Source organism: Martes martes (assembly GCF_963455335.1).
Source record: "Martes martes genome assembly, chromosome: 3".
NCBI classification, from domain to species: Eukaryota; Metazoa; Chordata; class Mammalia; order Carnivora; family Mustelidae; genus Martes; species Martes martes.
In genome coordinates, this window is record NC_137890.1 from 110,556,693 (window position 1) to 110,578,476 (window position 21,784).

Here is a 21,784-nt window from a genome sequence, read left to right on the forward strand (position 1 = left end):
ATAACAAGTAGGCAGAGAGGCGGGCAGAGAGAGGGAGGGAAGCAGGCTCCCCACTGAGCAGAGAGCCCGATGCGGGGCTCGATCCCAGGACCCTGGGATCATGACTCGAGCTGAAGGCAGAGGCTTTAACCCATTGGGCCACAGAGGCGCCCCTCCAATGAGCATTTTTAAAGTAAAAAAATTTACAAGTACATATTTCATTTCTCTACAAAATAAGAAGCAGTGTTCCTCAGCTGGGAAAGGCATGAACTCTGGCGTCAGGGAGAGAGAAGTCTGAGGCTCAGCAGTGTCACTTCCTAGCTGTGTAATCTTGGACAAGTTACCTAACTTTGTAGGACTCGAGTCTCGCCTTCCGTAAAATGAGGGTAACAATACTAACCTCAGAGGTGTGTTGTGAAGATAAAACTGAAGCCTAATAACTAACAAACAGTAGTAAGATATTTTGCCCTCCCATTTTCAGTATAAATCACTTTACATAAGGTTAAAGGATATATTTGTATCCTCCTGCATTTTAAAATCAGTAATTTTCAGTCACGGCCCCCTCTCAACCAAGGACAGGTGGGAAGTGTGGTGGGTTTTACCCATTTCTCATTAGCAGTTTGCATTTCAAATAAGAATTTGAGAGCCTCACAGGTACCTGGGAAGAAGTGAGCTTAGGGGCTGAGCTATGCACTGGCTTGGCTTTTTTCAGGCCAGTTAAAGACCACCTCTAATAAACACAAGGTTCAATAAGATCAGTTTCACAAAATGGTAGCCTGTAATCCTTCAAATAATGGAAACTTTTAGAAAGCCAACTGAGAGACCAACATAAGGCAATTTTGAAAGTTATATCAAAGGTTTCAAGACAGACTAAAAGCAGTTAACAGTTTACTTACTAGATCACATCACAGTTGTCTCTATCTTGGTTTATTTCCTCTGATCTAATCATGACAAGGTGTATATGCCTTATATATCCTTAAAAGGTTGTTGTAAAAATGACCCGAGCTATTTCCCGAAGTGATAGGATGTGATCTAAACCACTCTAAAGAATATTTCATTCATATAACCTCAAAGAAAGCAACACCAATATTAGAAGGGAAAAAAAAACTTTGATTCTTCATTCCTTTGCCCTTTTAAATGATTAATCTAGAGCACACATCATGCCATGTATTTACAGATGTTTCTTATGGGTCTGAATCATGAGTTATCTGCAAACCATAAGCCAATGTGGAGGCAGTATGTGTAGGTACTGCTGTAGATTCAAGACATTCAGTAAGCAGAACTGAACACCAAGCATGTGGGAGGTCGAAAAATAGAAAAGGGGAAAAAAAGATTATAGCTATAGTAGATTTCCACCCCTTTAATAGCTCAGTAAGAAGAGTGAAATGTACAGGTTTGAACTAGCATTTACTTGAACATTTTTCTAGTGGCCAATGGGTGTGCCTGCGTTTTTGGTATTTTCCTAGGGAGAGTAACTATGTCCTACCATCTCTGAAAACTATACTTAGTGGCTTTGATTCATGGAAATTTGTTCTGCTTGTTTTGTGGAGACAGACATAACCTGGCAGTTCCCCTACTTACTTCTATTGCAACTTTTGTGGCAAGAAGAAAATGTATTCTTCCCTATAGTCTTCTTCAAGTGCAACCTGGAAGAAAGATGATTCCCATTAGGTGCAAGCAAAAGAGAGGAAGCTGATTTTTAAATATAAAATTCAAACCAAATGTCATTATAGCACATTAAAGAACAGTGCAAATACTCTTACTGTGCTTGAGTTTTTAGAAAACACTGCTTGAAACAAACAAGCATCAGGTTAAAAAAAAAAAAACACTTTGTTAAAAAGAATTTTTGCTGTTATGCTAAAATTTGCTAAAAGATAAAGGGAGTGTGCCGTTTGCTCATTTTAGCAATAATCCCAGAAGATGGCAGGTGTTCACTTTGACACCACAGATGCTCACGAGCACGGGTGAATACAGACATCAGGGACCACTATCAATGGCTACTAGGGAGTGATAGGGAGTGAGTGCTTGAGCAGCAGTTCTGAACACTGAGAACGCTTACTTCTAAGCAAGGAAGAGGTCTTCTTTACAGCTCGAGGCTGTGGCCAGGTGTTTGCCAGAAGATGGTAGGTGAGCCATAGCCAAAGTTCTTAAGTGCGTGCCTGGGTTCATCATTCTGTTAAAGCATTAGAACCACAGAAGCTAAGTAAGTATATCAATGAGGGGTGTGGCACTTATTTCAAAGCAAAAAAACAACAAAAAACCTTATTAGAGGCAACAAATACTAATCAGAAAGCCCATGTCCTTTCCACAGAACACTAGAATGTTAATATTTTATGACATTAAGAAAAAAGTTTAAAAAAGTTAATGGCCAATCCATTCTTGCTCCCAGAAAGAGCATGCAAAGTATGTCAGATAAAATTTTATCAACTTTTAAGTTTTTCTGCTTAACCCAGTAAGCTTCAGTTAAAAAAAAAAAAAAAAACTCATTTCTTCAGCATATTTTATTCCCCAGTGACAGCAAATGAATGAGAATCTACTATACTATTAAAGCTTTATGAAAGTTTAATTCATTATCAATACTATGATTTAATGATACATGGTTAAATGCTAAACATTAAATTGGCAATATAAATGAGTCAAAATGATAGCTATGACACAGGAATTTTAAACCACTTCAAATTCTACTTAAGCTCACGAGAGGTCAAATGATTTAAGAATTATCTGCCTTTCCAAAACTTTATATTTACAATTAAAAGAGGACACAAAGGGAAAAATCACAAAAATATTATACATAAACATTTTGACCAAAATGAAAAAAGTGCCATTAGTGTCATCTCAATTAAAAACTAATAATGCATTGATAAGATCACCAAGAACAAAAGTAGCCTGAAACCAAAGCTGTGAATATTTTTAAATTTTTATTAAAACTTTTCGTCACTGTACCTGCATTTATTTTAAGCTTGACCCAATTTCTTTATTCCCTGAGCCATTTTCAAGGTGAACTACATTTTGGTCTACCTCCTCTAACAGAACTGCTGTCGTAGGATTTTTTTTTTTTTAACAGTATAAAGGAAATTTGCAATATGCCATTGACTTATTGAAAAAGATGTGCTAAGTATAAATTGATCATGTGAATTTTTTAAAAAACTAAACCTAAGTCACATTAGAAACCTGTAATTAGTCCTCGTATATGATGTCAATTCAGTTACTTATAATATTCAAATAATTTTCCAACCAAATACCAGGTAACAATTTTAAATCAGAGGAATTGTTGTATTAATATATTCCACAGACACCTTACTGCTATTAGCTGTAGGAAGGTACGGTTTCAGTGATGATGGTTTTAACGGTTTTAATCCCACACACATGAGAAATTGATTCCACAGGCTAATCCACACAGGGCTTGATACCTTAACCTTCAATCAATTGCTGAAAATATATTTTCTACTTGCCTATATACAATATTTAAAAAGTTAAGTTTGGCAGAGCAAACAAAACAAAATAACAATAACAACAACAACAAAAACCCAGTGAACTTAAACACTAAATGCTCTAAGTTGGGGAAAATAAAATTTGAGTAGGACTTCCCAATAGGTCATCAGAGGTTTACCTGGTATTTTCTTACTGACCCCTTCCCTTCGGCACCTCCACCCACCAACTCCAACACACCAGGTTCTATTTTAAAAGCAATGAATAGCCCAGCAGGGTAAAACAGGGCAGTACTGAGAAAAGTTAGCATTACCTTCCAACCCACTCACTTATTTTAATGATTCATCAGGGAAACCCCAGTTGTTAAAATATACCTGAAATCTCATTAAATAGTAAAAAAAAATAAGCATAAGAAGATTTCTGCTTTGAAACACATGTCACCATCAATTCCCCTAACGAGGATGAATATATAGTAAATAAGGGACTATATAGTACAAATACATTTTGCTAAATAAATATCCTCAAAGTATCACACTATAATCAAGTATCATATGGGGGTCAGGAGGTGGGGAAAACAGAGATAAGCAGAACCTACCAAAAAGTTATTTTTTAAAAACTTTTCATTAAAATCAGGTGTAGCAAATTCATCCTAACCTCAATGTAATCTCTAGATACTAAAATAAAATCGGGTATCAAATTCAGAGTAAAAAACCCTGCAATCCTAAAACTATAGGCACAGGCAGTATTCTACATAATTAAAGGAAGTTTGGTGAACACTAAGGAATGAATCAGATTCCTGAATATTAGTTTGAATTAAAGATGCATAATTGGGGCGCCTGGGTGTCTCAGTCGGTTAAGTATCTGCCTTTGGCTTAGGTCATGATCCTCCAGTCCTGGGATGGAGCCCTCAATGGGCTCCCTGCTCAGCAGGGGGTCTGCTTCTTTCTCTCCCTCTGCCTCTCCCCCAGCTTGTGTTCTCTAGCTCACTCTCCATCAAGTAAATAAATAAAACCTTAAAAAAAAAAAAGATAAGGCATAATGGAAACTGATCATTACTCCATTATTTATGGACATATAACCTAACGTTTATGATAACTTGTGTACTACTGTGTGTACTTAAACAGTAACATTAAAAATAAAAATCTTGGGGGCGCCTGGGTGGCTCAGTGGGTTAAAGCCTCTGCCTTCGGCTCAGGTCATGATCCCAGGGTCCTGGGATCGAGCCCCACATCGGGCTCTCTGCTTGGTGGGGAGCCTGCTTCTCTCTCTCTGCCTGCCTCTCTGCCTACTTGTGATCTCTGTCTGTCAAATAAATAAATAAAATCTTTAAAATAAATAAATAAATAAATATCAATCTTGGGTTCATACTGAAAAAGATGTAGCACTGTAATATTTTATTGCCCCACAGTGCTATGAGTGTTCTAATTTCTTTAGTTCTGACTTTAGTTTCCTGTTGTGGTAATGAAGAACTAAGGATTTATGCACCAAAACCAAGATTTGGTGAGAAGACATGTATGCCGTCCTGTTTGTGACACAATTTAAAGCAATCTTCAAGTGTGCTTTTCCAATGATTTCCTATGATCTTTTATATCAGCTCTTTTAAAAATTACAATCTCATATGCATATATTGCTCTTTAATTTTCCCTAACAAATATTTTCATTATTTCTCAACTTGGAATTTAACTTTCTCTTTAGAACTATCAGTCACTTTCTCCATGACCTGAATTAATACAAAATCTTGGTTATAACTGTGTCAAATGCAAATTCAACAAATACTTATATGCACTGACACTATGACATCATTCACTTGTTTTCAAATAATTCATTGCTTTACGTTTTTGTGAAGTTATATTCCCCACTATATTGTGAAATTATAACTATGAAATTTTTTGTGAGAAGTTTACTGGTTTAATTTCACTGACAAATAAAATACTCACCCTCTTTCAACTTTTCATTGCTATTAATTTCATGAATAATTTCAAACTATAAAAGTACCAATGAATTAGTTCTACTGAATACTAAAAACATTTTCAATTTGCTGACATTTTAAAATGTGGTATTATATTTGTGAATCAACAGAAAATTTTACACCAGAAAATCATCTCATCGCTCATTCCAACTATTGCATCACCCTCTTCACTAGGTCTCCATGCTGCCACACCACCTGATTCCCATCATACCATCCTCCATAATCCAGCCACAAGTAATCTTCCAAAATGCAAATGAGATCATCAGGTGAGATGCTCAAAAACCTGCAAGGTCTCCACCACCAAAGCCCTACACATGACAGTTGAGACCTTGCTTGTTTGTCCCTTCCTTTCTCTTCACCACGGCCGGCCGTACTTCTCCCGTGATCTCTTCCCCCACTCGCCTAGACTCTGCCTTATTGTGGTACCAAGCGCTTACACTCACATAGTTACCCCTCTGTGATTCCACACCTTTATCTCTTTTCTGTCAGCCTCTTTGTGTTCACGTCATGAACTTTCCTTAAAATTTCTGCTCATGAATCACCAATTCTATAAAGCCTCTCCCTAAACTTCTCTTCAAGAGGACTTCCCCTCTGCTCTGTACACTCTCAGGATTGGTTTCACTCTCTTTCCAGGTCCCGCTTCCCTCTGGGCCTCTGAAAATCTGCAGGACAGGGGCCATGTTGTTCTTTTCCTGGGGGCTTCCCAGGATCTGGCACATTGTGAATATCACTAAGTTTCTGTAGAGGTGCACTAAAAATCAGGGGGAAACGGGAACTTGATTCTGCCTCTAAAGTAGCATTGCTTTAAAGTAGCATTTCCCAAGCAAACGAGTGTCAGGCAGCGCTCCACCTGCTTCTAATGATTTCTCATTATTCCCGAGGTCGAAACTACATCAACCAGCTAGTATATCTAAACACATTTTATTATATCCTCTTTCAAAGATGGATTCTCTTTTCTTATTTTCATAGAAAGGAGACTTTATTAGATGTATTTTTTTCAGGTAGATACAAGTTTATCTTAACCTCCTAATATAAGAGAAATAACAATGATAAAAGAAATGGTAGAAACACCACAAGCAACTGCATTCTGCACCAAAGCAAGTTTCATGGCCTAAAAAAAATGAGTATCTGTGAGATTCCATGAATTTTGAAAATCACCTGCAGTGTTTTAATCTGCTTGATCTATCACCATGCTAGTTTAATACTAGCAGTGGAAGTAGGATGGGAAGCCAATTCCCTCACCATAAATCTGGAGATCCCATTTCACATTTAGTAATTATACTTTTACTTAATGGGGAAGAAAAAAAGACATTTTTAAATACTTTCTGCCAACAATTATTCATTTTATAAAAGTTTGACAAGATGAATAATGTATTTGCTTTCTCAAGATGGCATTTCTCCAAGGCTTCCACCTTCCTGAAATGGGCTGCAAATCAGTCCAGTGGGAGAAAATAGCATTATCTGATCCATGCATATAGGGATACCTAAGTAGGAAAGCCCAGGTGTTTCACAGATCCATAGGTGGAAGGTATGTGGGAGACACTGAGCAACCACTTTTCTTTTACAGTGGAAGATGTGGAGAATATTGAGTATCACAGAGTAAGTAACAGAGCAAGGGCCTAAACCCAGGTCTTTTGATCCTGTAGTCATGTATCTTCCCATTATACTTCATTGCAGGTACCTGGTAGGAAAAAATAAAAGGTTCATCCATTTTCTAGTCTTTAGACTTTTTGGATTAAATATCAATGTTTAGTAATTATTAATATGTAAATGACATATACTGCAGTATATACGTATATACATGTGAAACATAAATGTCAGTATAAGATGATAAACAATGTATCACCTATTATATCTGATCATTACTCCCAGTAGTTCATAAATCCAGGACATAGTGGTATAAACCACACTCTATCATTATACAGAATAGTATATAGTTAGGATGACAAAGCTCACAACTCTTATTCTAATCTCTTATAATTCCTTCCAGAGTCCTGCATAATCATCTCTTCCCTGACCCCACAACCCTTATCTTTCACCCTCTAGCTCAAGACTAACACCTTTCTGACGGGGCAAGAGACCTTAATGACTAGGATGGGAGAAACACAATATCCAAGATTCATATGACAAGAATGGTTTGAAGTAGGAGGCAAAGAGGTCAGCCACAGAGATATGCTCAGTCTATCTCATAATTTACTTCTGTTGCCATCAAACAAAAGTCTGAGTCTCCCTGATATAACAATCTGTAGTACTTCTTTGTACTTACCATCTGTAGGATTTATTTATATGAGTGACTATATAATATCTGTAACCTCTACTGGATATTAAGTTCCAAAAGGACAGTGACCAGGTCTGCTTACTTACCACGGTATCCTTAGCACTTAGCAAACAGAAAATGTTCAACACTCTCTGTTGAGTCAATAAACCATAAAACTCTTTAGCAATGGCCTTGACAATTTCTTGAACTCATCTAAGACCTTTATTATTATCAGCCACAAATAATCACCCCTTCCTACCACTAATTACTACTTAACTCTCATAGAGAGAACTTGATGCACATCTTATTGTATTCAAAATGTCACACCTCATTCTAAGGAAAATAGTCCTGCCAGCTGCCCTACTGAGGGATTTAGAAGTCAAGTTTCATGCCACAGCCAACTAACTATCTTCTCTGACTTTTCTGGACTCTACAAGAATATTTAACACAATGACAGTCAAGTCTGTGACCTGGAAGGATTCAACCGGTTTAATCATTAGACTGGCATATTTTTCTTGGTCCGAAGCATTATCTTGCTACCCTACATTGGCTTCTATGCCAAATTTTAACTCAGACTTGGATTACGCAAGATAATTATAAATATACACACCAAATGAGTTTAAAATAAAATGACTAACAGATTCTTAACTATACTGGCGTTAGTGAGTCTCGCTCTAACATCTTTTAAGAACTTAATCCATCTTAACTAAATAAAAAATTGTTGAGAAGTTTCCCTCTCCAAGTGGGAGGCACATGTCACATTTTCAGTTAATTTTGAAACAGAAATAGCAGGGTGACTCTAACACACAAACATTCTCAACGTCCTATTTGAAGTACTGCAACCCAAGCAAACATGGGTGGCATTCCCTTGATGGGTTGAAATAAATGTCACCAAGTATAAAGTTCTGGATTTACTCACTTCCAGGGAAAAATGAAAAGGACATAATCTCACAACTCAATCTATTTATCAGTGAGGGAAATCAACTTTCAAGAAAGACAAAAACCTAACAGCTCAGGAGGCAAAAGAATATCAGCTAAACACTGGGGAGAAAAAAGAGAAATTTCCAGAGGACTGAAGGGCTAGAAATAGATATCCCTAAAAGAACCTATGTTAGATACCTTTAATACTTTATTATTCACTTTATATGAATGGAAGTCACCCTGCAGTAACAGATTTATATAAATGGTGTTAGGAAATGTGAGGTGAAGCCAGTATTCATCAAATCTGTCCTTAAAGATCCAAATCCATAAAACCATGCCTTAAAGATGTATCAACCAAAATGTTTAGTGGCAATTCTCTCATCTCCAAGTCCCACCCAACTATAGAAATGTATTTATTAGAAGTAGGATTGGTTAAAAGTACATTTTCTTCCATGTATGTACTACAGCACGTCTTTTTCTAGTTGCCACATATTTTTTTTAAGAATCTTTTGATCTGCCAATGGTCTAAGACATTTACTGATGGTTTAAGAAGCCAACACTAGAAAAACTGGAGAGATTCTAGAGATCGTTAGTGATAAGTTTTTAAAAGCCCAGAAACCCAGTTTAGATCAGGGCTGAGTAAATCTGGGGCTAAGAGATACGGTAATGAGAGCTGTATCACTATTTTTAAATATCACAAGGGGCATATTATTAGCTACCCACTATTATAAGAAAAAGAGTCAGTCTGATAATAATAGACTGGAATTTTTAAATCCTGAAGATATTTAGGATTGAGATTCTTGAGTAAAGAAAAGGCATACACAGACAACAGTGTACAATTTCTAGAAGGTCTACTATTCTCCATAGTTACTACAGAGGAAGCACAGGCTTGCCCATATCATCTGACACACAAGTTTCCACTGAATAAAAGATAAGTAGCAATAGCTCGAAGTTTCCTGATTGGAGCAAACACTATGGCTTTTATCTATTTAGTGGCCTTGTCTGTCACTATTATCTCTTTATCAGCTGGTTTTTCAAGGAGACATTCCAATGATGTAAATATTTTGTCTAATGAAGCAGGGACCTTACAGTACCGAATATTCTTTGCAAACTACCCAAAGCTATACTCTACATCCTCATCATCTCCTAAGGAAGTAATTTCACACTTTGCAAACAGTGTGTTCAAACAGAGTAAGGTTGCTTAGGAGTTAATTAATTCCCCCTTGCATCTCTATCCAGCATGTATATGCACCATATCTGGGACCATAAGTCTCTCTACTGGATTAATTAGCATTCACAGTTAACAAACAGCCTGAATCACTGTAGAGAGAGATTATAACTTAAACTCATAAAACTAGGTACATAATATCTTGCATTCCATGTAACAGTTGCTCAACAGATCTTAGCAGAATTGAAATAAGGAAATACTTGGTCCCCCTTATCATTCCTCTTGCTCAATGTTCTAATGTCCCTTTCCCCTGTCCTTGCTTCCAAACTTTACTTGTAAGAACTAAATTGAAAATATCAGATAAACTCCTGCACATTGTTCACAGTACATACCCGCCAGGCACAACAATGTGTTACCTCTCCAAGGAGTACTTGTATGTTACAAGGGAGCAACAGGTGATGGCAAAATTTCAGCCATCTGAAGAATGGATGAGAATTGTTAGTGAATTAAAGGGACCCTTCTCAAGCCCTGAAGGCCGATACCTACTCTACCAGTGCACGAGGCTAGATTTGCTTTGAAGTATTAAAATGTCCTATCACATCTGAATACAATACAAAAAGCTTGAAAACTGTGCCTGTCTTTGGATTCAACAATACCACTTCTACGAATTAACCATGGAAATTATCAAGAATTTTTACTTCAGTCTTTGCCCCAAATTGAAACCAAAATATCCAACAAAAAGGAATTTCATAATTAAATGATCAGTGATCAAAAATCATAATAAAAAGAAAATTTACTGGCATGGAAAAATGTTTCCACCCTTGCATGATTGCATGCTATGAATATGTAAAAATATATGATGAAATGAATATAGAAACGTGAGAGAGAACACACATGCACACAAGTAGGCATAAATAATCATTTATGGTAGAACTATGAGTGATTTTGGTTTTCTCTTCAGGTTTCATTTTGTTCTTCAAGTTATCTGCACTGGATGTTTCAACTTGCAATTAAAAGAAACTATAAATTTTTCCTAACTTTAGGAAGGAGGCCAAATGGTTTGAAATAACAAACTACTTCCCAATTACTGAAGACTTACTCCCCTCCAGGAGCTTGCCAGTGGTTTTCAAATTATTCTAACTACTATTGCTATAAAGAAACTTATTAAAAAAACTAATCAGCAAGGGTTAAACTAATGGGGCTATACCTACTCACAAATGCTATAATTTGGTTTTGCAAATACTCCTTGTCTAATGCATGAAATAAAAGCAATACTCAGTTAATTTTTAAAGTACTTGAATTATTAAATAATTTTAAACAGATCAAGCTCTTTATTTATCCATAAGGAATCTGGAGCTGCACTTTGACAGAGTGGGTAAGTAACTAAAATGCTATTTTGGTACTGATAGTTCCGAATAGGAACATAATATTGAGCAAACGTAGAGTCTTAAAGTTCAAGTAAGATGTCAAAATTAACTTGTGCTTGCAATAATTAAATACGGGTCTTGAAATAAGGGAAAATATTTCATTAAGGCGAATAAACTTGAAAAGAACTTCTAGTTTCACACTCAATCTCCAAAGTGTCTATATTAAAAAAGCAGAAACCCGGTCTTATGTAATCACCCATACGAGCTACACATGCTAAAGGAGGGATGAATGTAGTGCCGACCACTACAGACGCAGTCTCACCATTTTTGAAGACTGTCTCCTTTCATAATCACTCAGAGTTTTCCTATACTTATATACATGCGGTAGGTGAATGGATACTCAATAAATATTAACCCAACAGCAACTCAGACTTCATAGAGATATATTTTAAATGGAACCTCCAGGTCCTAGTACTTTTTAGAATTTAAACAACATGAAACCATAAAACACATTTCAAGTGATAAGAAAGTATTAGTCCTGGAATTGCTTTCCAGGGCAACAATTTGGTCATATTTTATTTTTAAAGCCATCTATTTGGAAAAATTTAACTTACAAACCTAAAAGGAAAACAGCCTACCATTAAAAATACATAAACAATTAAGAATTAGCCTCCAGAAAACCCAAAAGTACTAACAAAAATATGAAATATGTAACTGCAAAAACTAGGGACAAGCTTTTCATTTCATCTATATTTAAAGGGACACTAAGAATATACCTAACAACATATAACTTTCCATATTTTAAAATTAGCACAAACTTGATATGTAAAAGAAATCCTAATCTCAGGAAAGCACCATGTGGCATTTTTTAACTTTATGACCACTTTGTTGACTCTCTGTCCCAGAGCAGATCACCTCCAGCATTAGTACTCTGACCTTACAGAAAAGTGACAGATAAAGTTTATGGTGAGAAAAAATGAGTTTTTATAGGTTTCCAAAAGGGAATTCTTACGACACTAAAAGCCATATAATAATATTGATTTGATAACCAACTTTTTTACAGCCAAATTACAGACTTAAGATTTCTAGAAAAATATCCAAGTGAATTTGCAGTAAAATACAATAAAATAGAGGCTTGGGCTCATGACAGTCTAGGATCTCTTTGCAAACTTTAAATATGCATATAAAATACTTTTTGAAGACAGATCTTCTTTAAAGTTTTCAGTGTCCTAAGAGTCACCTTTTATGTTGGAACTGACTGTCCCTTCTTTCTGACATTTGTCAGTCAGCTATAAGTTCTCACCTTTCTGGGCAAATAATTTCCATGCCTGTTTCTAATTTTTTCTGTCTTAAAGGCAAACGTACAATGTACAGAAACAAGGATTATTTTCTTGAAAAATCATCCTCAAAAATCAATTAGAATATTCAAAATATTCCATTCTCACAAATGAAAATAAGTTGCTTGCTGAAATGACAGTCTTCCATTTCACTGCCTTAAAAATTAAGCTGGCATGGATAATAAAAGTGTTTTCTGACTGAATATGCTTGGCATTCAAATATTTTTAAAACAAAAACTAATCCATAATTAGATTTCACAGGCGCAATCTATAGAAAATAGAATTTGTTTTTATTTTTCTGAGAGCAATACTAACGATTTGGTATTATAAAAGTAATAACAACAATACCATTGCTTGCATAAATCTGTAAACAAACCGGCATATTCGTGTTTATTATCCTTTTCAGTCTGATCTTTGTCATTCATTCATTCATTTAGCAAATATTTATTGTGCCTACTATGTGCCCAACAGTGTTCCAGGTGCTTGTGGATATGACAAAACAAATGTTCCTGGTATCACAAGCAATTTCTTTCTAATTGGAGTAAAAAGATGATCATCAAGTAGATGTACATAAGAGGGTACAGTGCTATTAAAAAACATAGCACAGGTGATACAGGATAAAAAGAGCCACTGAGACCTGGGGCTGGGAAAGGGTGGTATTTTACACAGGGCTGTCAGAGAACACGTCGCTGCCGAGATGACATCTAAACAGAAATCAGAAGGGTGCTGGGGAGTACAGGGTGTACAGGGGTACAGGAGTACAGGGGTGGGGGGGCGGCTAAAGAGATCTGATCTAAAGCCTTCCAGGCAACAGGAACAGCAAGACCCAACATGCTTGCCATGTGCAAGACAGTAAGATGGTCTGTGACTGCAAAGCATAAACAAACGTCCTTTATGTAACAAGCATTTATTGAATGGTTGCATTCTAAAAGTTATGCTAACTATTTTACGGTATCAAGATGACCCAAATATAGTTTCTGACCTCAGACCTGGATATAATTATATTACTGAGTGATAAATATTATAAAACATTTGAGCTGGGTCTCAAAAAGGGACCAAAAGCAAGTTCTACTTCAAGCCAATGAGCTAAGAACCGAGAAAGAAAGTCCAGAGGGCCACGATCCCCACTGGAAAGAGGAGATGAAGAACTGTGCAGATACTTCCTCAAAAACCACTCAACTCCTTTCTCCTTTTACTTTCTTCTAGAGTTCAGGCTAAAATACTTGATCTCCTAGGTGTGAGGAAAGGTGACATGTTCCACAGTATTCCAAAATGATGCTAAGTGGAAAGGCGGCTCAAAATTGAAAGCGCCCTCTATTGGCAGCCAGCATGCTGCCGCACAACTCGCCAAATCAACAACACACAGGGCTTTTAGCTGACCTACATCAAGACCACTGGTTATCAGGTCCTCCTTCCCAGCCTCCCTCATCGTCTTCACCCTCAATTGGGCCTCAGCTTCTGATTGTCTTCCCCACCTCCCGCTACATTTAATCTGCTTCCATTCTTCTGAAACTTTCAGATTCCTTAATGTCAGTACTTTATTCAAACACCTACAATTTTTCTTAGAGAAGAAAGAGAAAATAATACTTAATAAGAAATAAGATCTCTGATAATTTGGTTACAAGCTCCTACTTAACCTCAATTCCAGACAAACCCATTACCCAAACACAATGTTTCAATGTTTTTTAAAACATTCCATACCCATTCCTGCCTCCAAACATTGTTAGTGCATTCTTCTTCCTAGAAACCTTTCACTTTTACCACCTCTCAAAGTCCTACATATAGTTTAAACTCCATTCAAATTCCATCTCACCCACAAAAGCCTAAGTCAACTGCTCACTCACAGTCAGCCAGTCAGAAGCAATTATTCCTTCCTCTGTGTACCACCAAACTTGGCTTATATCCCACTTAGAGTAGTTATCGCAATCCTACCTATACTCTGGTTATATAGTACACGTGTGTCTGCCCAACCAGATGTCACTTTCTTGGTAGCAAAGCATGCACACAATTTATGTTTATATCTACTCATAATCCAGCACAGTGCCTTTACATGATAGGCATTCCATTAATGTACTCCTGAATTCTCATCATAGGCTACAATAAGCCCTTACTTTCAGGGGGGGAGGAGGGGGGAGTAGATTCCTGGATTAAAGATTACAGCAGCATCATAAAATAAATTGTCCAGGCACTACTACTGCATTTAACTATTCAGGTAAGTTATGAATCACTGGAGATATTATTGAATAAGAAGATAAAAACAACAAAAAATCACCTATGGGTGCTCGTTAGGCAGCACAAAATTAAATTAAAGAGGAATGGGGAAACGTAAAGCATAAAGCCACCTGGATTAGGAAGTATTACCGAGGGATTCTAAAACAATTCATTTAACAAAATTTCAGTTCCTATTATGTGCCAGATACTATAGTGATGACTAAGAATACAAAGGTGAAAAAAGTGCTCAACACTCTTTTTTTAAGTGCAAAGTGCTGGCCCATAAATCATTCCCTCCAAAAGTATGATCAGAAGAGCAGCATACAGGCCAAAAGAGACAATCATTACCCAATTCTGAGTCCAAATCTAGGAAACTATCTTTCCTAAATTGTGATTATGTAGGAGCTCTCTCTCCAGGCCTGCTTCTGAATGTTAAAAGGGCTTTCTTTATTTCCAGTGACTATAAACTGCTCAGATAGAAAATTTAAGTTCCAGATACTTGAATACATTCCCTGCTTTGAGATAAGTTCTATCCATGCACAGGTTGTTTTAGTAATTAAGGTACCAACAACCCTGCCATCATGAATGAAAAGGGAGGAATTTATTAAAATGGTGCAATATAGGGAACGTTGTATGGGAGATAGTGGCTAGTTGTTTTCTTTGTCCTCTGAGGCCAAAATAACAGAAACAGAATGGAAATATAACAAAAGGAATTTAAGTTAGGCATTGGACAAGTTGTGAGGCAGTGACTCACAACATCAGGTTACACTCAGCATTTCTTCTGCAGATTTCAAATGAAGAGGTAACCCGCTTTCCTCTAAAACAGTTTATGCAAAGCAAGCAGATGTAAAGATGACTTCTTTGTGGGGCGCCTGGGTGGCTCAGTGGGTTAAGCCTCTGCCTTCGGCTCAGGTCATGATCCCAGAGTCCTGGGATCGAGTCCCACATCGGGCTCTCTGCTCAGCAGGAAGCCTGCTTCCTCCTCTCTCTCTGCCTGCCTCTCTGCCTACTTGTAATCTCTGTCAAATAAATAAATAAAATCTTTAAAAAAAAAAAAAGATGACGTCTTTGCATTTCTTGTATAGACATATTTTTCTACTGTACATTACTATTTGTATATGTATTGAAAAAATAAGAATTAAAAGAAACACCCGAAATGTGATCTAGGATAAAATGTGATATAGTGTGCTCTTTGCCATAAGGCTACCAAGGATCTAATAACTCCTTCTTGTAAATTAACATCAATAATATAGATAATTAAATTATCTGATTGCCATGTTAATAAATTCAAATTGCTTACTTCTTCAAAAACAGAGTTCTGAATATATGACAACTGCAAGATATCCTTGTTTAAACAATAGTCTATGCAAAAAAGTTAAAAAAATTATATTTGTATTTACTCATGGAATAATATTCTCCAACAAAAACACTGGTGTTAAGTCATTTTGAGGGTTTTCCTATAACCTTTGTAAATGAGTATCTTCCACTCAAAACAACTTTGACAATTTGATATTCCCTTAGCAAAAACAAAAAAGTCAATAAAATGTAGTCCAGATCCAGCAATTGTACTATTAGGTATTTATCCAAAGGATACAAACATAGTGATCCAAAGGGGCACCTGCACCCCAATGTTTATAGCAGCAATGTCCACAATAGCCAAACTATGGAAAGAGCGCAGATGTCCACAAACAGATAAATGGATAAAGACAATGTGGTATGTACCTACAATGGAATATTACTCAGCCATCAAAAAGAATAAAATCTTGCCACTTGCAACAACCTGGAGGGAACTAGTGTGTACGAGGCTAAGCAAAATAAGCCACTCAGAGAAAAACGAATATCATATGATTTCACTCATATGTGCAATTTAAGAAACAAAACAGATGAACATACAGGAAGGGAAGGAAAAATAAGATGAAAACAGACAGGGAGAGAAACCATAAGAGACTCTTAACAATAGGAAACAAACTGAGGGTTGCTGGAGGGGTGGTGGGTGGAGGGATGGGGTAACTGGGTGATGGACTTCAAGGAGGGCACTTGATGAAATGATCACTGGGTGTTATATGCAATCACTAAATTCTACCCCTGAAACTAATAAGTTAACTAAACTGAATCTAAATTTAAAAGATAAAAATAAAAAGAGAAGCAACAGGGGCACCTGGGTGGCTCAGTGGGTTAAAGCCTCTGCCTTCGGCTCAGGTCATCATCCCGGGGTCCTGGGAGCGAGCCCCGTGTCGGGCTCTCTGTTCGGCGGGGAGCTTGTTTCCCTTCCTTTCTCTCTGCCTGCCTCTCTGCCTACTTGTGATCTCTCTCTCTCTCTGTCAGATAAATAAACAAAATCTTTAAAAAAAAATTTTAAAAAAAGAGAAGCAACAGCAAAAAATAAAATATAATCTATAACCTTTCACAAATTAAAATTATTCCTGTATCCTTTGTATGTAAAAATGATTTACACCAATAATATTACAAATATATCTCTTAATATTCATCCATTCATTTATCCAACAAGTGTTAACTGAGGGTTCACATCTAGACACTGTGCTAAATGTAAAGACACCAAGATGACCTAATTACAGTTCCTGTCATCAGACAGAGAAATAACATTATAAAACCAAAACATATGTACTTGATGTCAAAAGGGAACCAACAAGAAGTCACTATATACACCAAGTACCCAGAAAGTTCAAAGGTCTAAGCAACTAATTATACAAAAGAATTGAGAAGTATGGTAGATAACTTTGGGACAGCTCACTGGACATGCATTCCAATTCTTCTGCGTGTCTCCCTCCAAAATAGAAACAAGATGGCTAAAATACTTTTCCTCTCATACTAGAGGTAATTATGTGACACACTTTTGGCCAATAAGATGTCTCCTCCAAGCAGACATCCCTCTCTAAAAAAAGAAAGGGGGAGTGAGGGAAGGGGGGGTTGCTTCCCATGAGGAAAAGGCTTCTGAGCATCCTTTACTTCTCTTCCTGCTTAAAGGTAAGCACAATTTCTGGGGGTATGAAACTCATCTGTGAAATAAAAGGCAAAAGTTATGTGCTAACGATGGGAGAGGAGATGTTACCTGGGTCCCTGATGGCATCAGTTACCTGTGAACTAACAGCCTCCAGACTTCTTTTTTTTTTTTTTTTAATAGATTTTATTTATTTGACAGAGAGACATCACAAGTAGGCAGAGAGGCAGGCAAAGAGAGAAAGAGAGAGAGAGAGAGAGGAGGAAGCAGGCTCCCTGCCTAGCAGAGAGCCTGATGTGGGACTTGATCCCAGGACCCTGAGATCATGACCTGAGCCGAAGGCAGAGGCTCAACCCACTGAGCCACCCAGGCACCCCGCCTCCAGACTTCTTATGACATGAGACAAATGAAACCCTTACTCGTTTCAGTCACATCGGTAAGACCTTCTACTACCTGAGGCCAGAAGCATTTTTACCATTAAAAGGAAGCTGCAGCAAAGAGGAGTTACTTGAGTTAGACTGTCCAACTTGATTTAGGCTATGATCTAGTTCTTCCTAGCTAGAAGAAATAAAAACAATTTTGAATTTGCGTTTCTACAATTTTCAGTAGTGTAGATTACTTAAATAAGCATGTTCTAATTCCTCCAGAGAAATCCATTTGTTGCAAAGTCATTACAAGATTTTTATTTCTCTTCCTCACTGATCCTCAAACCTCTAACATTTTTTATAGTGTGGTATATATCATTCATGTATGTAATATACACATACAAACAAATAGCCAAAGGTTAGGAAGAAAGGAGTAAGGAAAGAGAATAGAGAGAGAGGGAAGGAACAAGGAACCTAGCTTATTTCAAAATATAAACTATGTTTTCAATTGTGCGATCACTTAAGAAAGCAGCTGCCAAATAAACGAAAGACCACAAGATAACAGTATTTTTTTTTAAATAGGAAAGACTTCCTCAGCAACTTGAAATCAGTTACTCTGTTTTTAAAATTTTTTAAACTTGAAAAAATACATATCCCAAAATTATGTTGTGTCTAATTTACCACCAGCAGTATTAAATTATTGTGCTATTCTACCTATGTTGAGTAAACTCCTTAAGATAATACCCTCTATAGGTTTCTGTTGGACAGATTTTGAATATGCACCATTCTTGGAATAATTTCAATCATAGAGAACTGGAAAGATTCATTAATTTCAATCACCATCAGCTCCACGAGCCACATATACTTTTTCTGCCTTTTTTGTTCAAACATATTTCACTGTGGCCATTCAAAAGGAAATTATACATTCCAATAACATTTGAGTTCCTCTCAGTTACCCTTTCAGTGGTTCAGGGTAATGATAGAGCAAAGAATCATGCTCTTCACAGGCTCTCCTCCACGCCCCCCCCAACTCATTTGGTAGAATTTCAGCATAAATCTCTTGTGCCAAAAAGCAATGGGTAATGTCTAATGCTCTTCTCAAACAGTAGCTTACTTTGGAGGGAAGAGGAGTGAGAGTCAGGAGAAATCATCTCATTCCCAGCTTTTAAAGAGTCTTAGCATATGGGATAAGCAATTTCTTATCCCATTTTCCTAAAATAGAATTATGGAACCATAATAGGTCAAGCGGGGAGGGGGTGCGAGGGAGGATGAAAAGGAGTTAGAAACTTTTCAATTACCTCTGAGTAGGGGTAATGGTTATAAGGATGAAATCATTGAAAGTTCCAGCCCTAAATTATCACTGAAATCAGTCAAAAAAAAAAAAAAACAAACAAACAAAAAACAACAAACCCTATATATTCATAAAACCTGGGGCTTATATATTTTTTGGCACTGTTCCTAGGTAGAAGCTTCCTCTGTAAAACAGATAAGAGCTACATCCTCTTCTTCATGAGACTTCAGGAATGGGATAAATAAGGATAATAAGAATAGTCAGATAACATAAATTCCTTCATTTTAAAACCAGCATTCGAAGGCAATCTTGGACAATCCATATGAACTCAAAAGCATATTCAGAGAATGACAAGCCTCCTTTGTTTTTCTCATCTCAGCTTCAATTTCATCTGCAGTTATCTCCTTTAAAACAAGTGTTTCTGGGGTCCCTACATGATATGAGGTCCTTTTTCTCGGGCCCATTTTTATTTGGTTATCTTTTTAGGTGCACTAAAGATTGAGTTTACAATAAACTGAACAGACAGCGTACAAAAGGCTTTTAGAACTATACCATATGGTCCAGGGAAGGGAACAATCTGGACGATCCCCACTTCAATCTGCAAGCTTGTCCACCTCTATAACACATTATACCACTGTAATAAAATATTAAGATGGAAACGTAAAAGCGAAAATAGTCTATCTTTAGCATTACCAGGCAACCACACTTCTGAGAATTTACTGATAAACTTAATAAACATTTACTTTAATTTATATTCTGGAATTTTGGTATGCAACACCAGGCATAGAAACCTAGGCCACTATTCACTAGAAACAATATTTCGGCAGGGATATGTGTGGGTATTCAACTTATGCTTCAGAAATTTGGAAGGAAAAAGAAAACAAAACACTTTTACAGGGGGCATATTGGCAGGGGCTGATGTAACAGATGACACATTCTTGGAAATCAAATAAAAGCAATAGGGAAATACCCATTGCTGCCTGGTGAAGGCCTAATCACATGGACACAGCTGGAACCAATGTAGATCATTCATTAATAAAACTGTATTGTAGTAGCCACTTTTTGATGCATTTCAATTGCTGCTGTAGCCAAATCTCTGAATTTCTTTGTTTGCTTGTTTGTTGAATTTCTTTGTTTTAACAGGAAATACAGGAAGATTTAGGGCAGAGGAAAAAGGGGGAAAAAAACAAAAACAAAAACCACCCTGCTCTCATGCTAAAAATGAGCCTAGCACAAAAAGCTAAATGTCACTTTACCTTGCAATGTACTTACACTATCAGCAGCTTAAAATATGCAGTGTAAACCTGAAAAAGGGGGAACTCATATGGTACTATGGATAAAAAGTGAGCAGTGTGAGATGCCACAGAAAACATATGACATACTTGTGACAGTATTCTACGGAATGATAATATGTCGGGCAGGGAGAATTAAAATGTATCAAAAATTAGAGGGGGAATCAAACAAATGAATTAGCACATACACTTTCATGCAATACTCTCTAACGAAATTTAACACTGAAGTGTGTACCATATGTGTAAGGAAAGATGACTAATACTTAAACTTAGAAATCAGTATCTTACATGTTACCAATATTTGATATCAAACAAAATATTCAAACCACCTACCCAGGAGTAATGTTCAAGACCTGTACTGATATTCAAATGAAATGAAACACCATCCATAATTATAAACATGATATTTAATACAATAATATAAAATCCTAGTTAAAATAATAAATTTAGTATTTATCCAACTTTGCTGGCATCCTTCAATAAAGCTATTTTTCCATGTTGCTACAAATATAATGATTAAGTTACTATACAGTAATTCCTATAAACTGTGTAACATTTATCTACAAAGATACAGAAGCTGTGATGTATGTTCAGAATTAAACAAAACTGTAAAATTTATTACCTACAAAAATTAAAAACTCAATAGCATTTACCAAAACAACAACAGCAACAATGCTCAAATACTCAAACATCATAGATCTTAAATATATTTCTACTATGCCTCTGTGTATAGTTGGAATAAACAAATAAATACAATTCTTGTTGCAATTCCTAAGTCACTGAAAGATATGTTCCTACCGCAGAAAAGACAAAGGGCTTAATTGCAAATAAAAATCATACCACTGGAGAAAATGTATTTAAAGTTGATGCATAGTATTTAATATGCAATGAACATTATTCAATACATGTGAACATAGAGAATAAGTTTTGGTCTCTATTATCACACCTTGGCATAGAAGGATTCAAGACAGGACAGTCAGGCACTTAATGGGACCAAAAAAAAAAAGTTTCACTGGCTTCCCTTCTAAAAAATGTCATAATTCTGAAACATAAAATATTGACCTAAAGATTTAATTGATATAACTTAACAAGCATTCCATCCAGATTCATCTTAGCTACTCTACAGAAATAGGCACTTAAATACAAGTTTAAAAAAACAGCATGGGGGGTGGATAACTGTAGCATTTATTAACATGTGCATTATACATACAAAGCAATGTGAGTACTTGTTTGTTTTGT

General features: G+C 36.4%; 1 protein-coding gene across 3 annotated transcripts in view; it reads right to left on the reverse strand.

The window, feature by feature from the left end:
- GTDC1 (glycosyltransferase like domain containing 1) overlaps nt 1-21,784 on the reverse strand; it is a 391,982-nt gene that overhangs the window by 262,899 nt on the left and 107,299 nt on the right. For all 3 annotated transcript variants that reach the window (XM_080798916.1, XM_080798915.1, XM_080798914.1), the window contains one exon: nt 1,561-1,625. The gene's annotated coding sequence lies outside the window, so the exon portion shown is untranslated. The remainder of the gene's footprint in view (nt 1-1,560; nt 1,626-21,784) is intronic.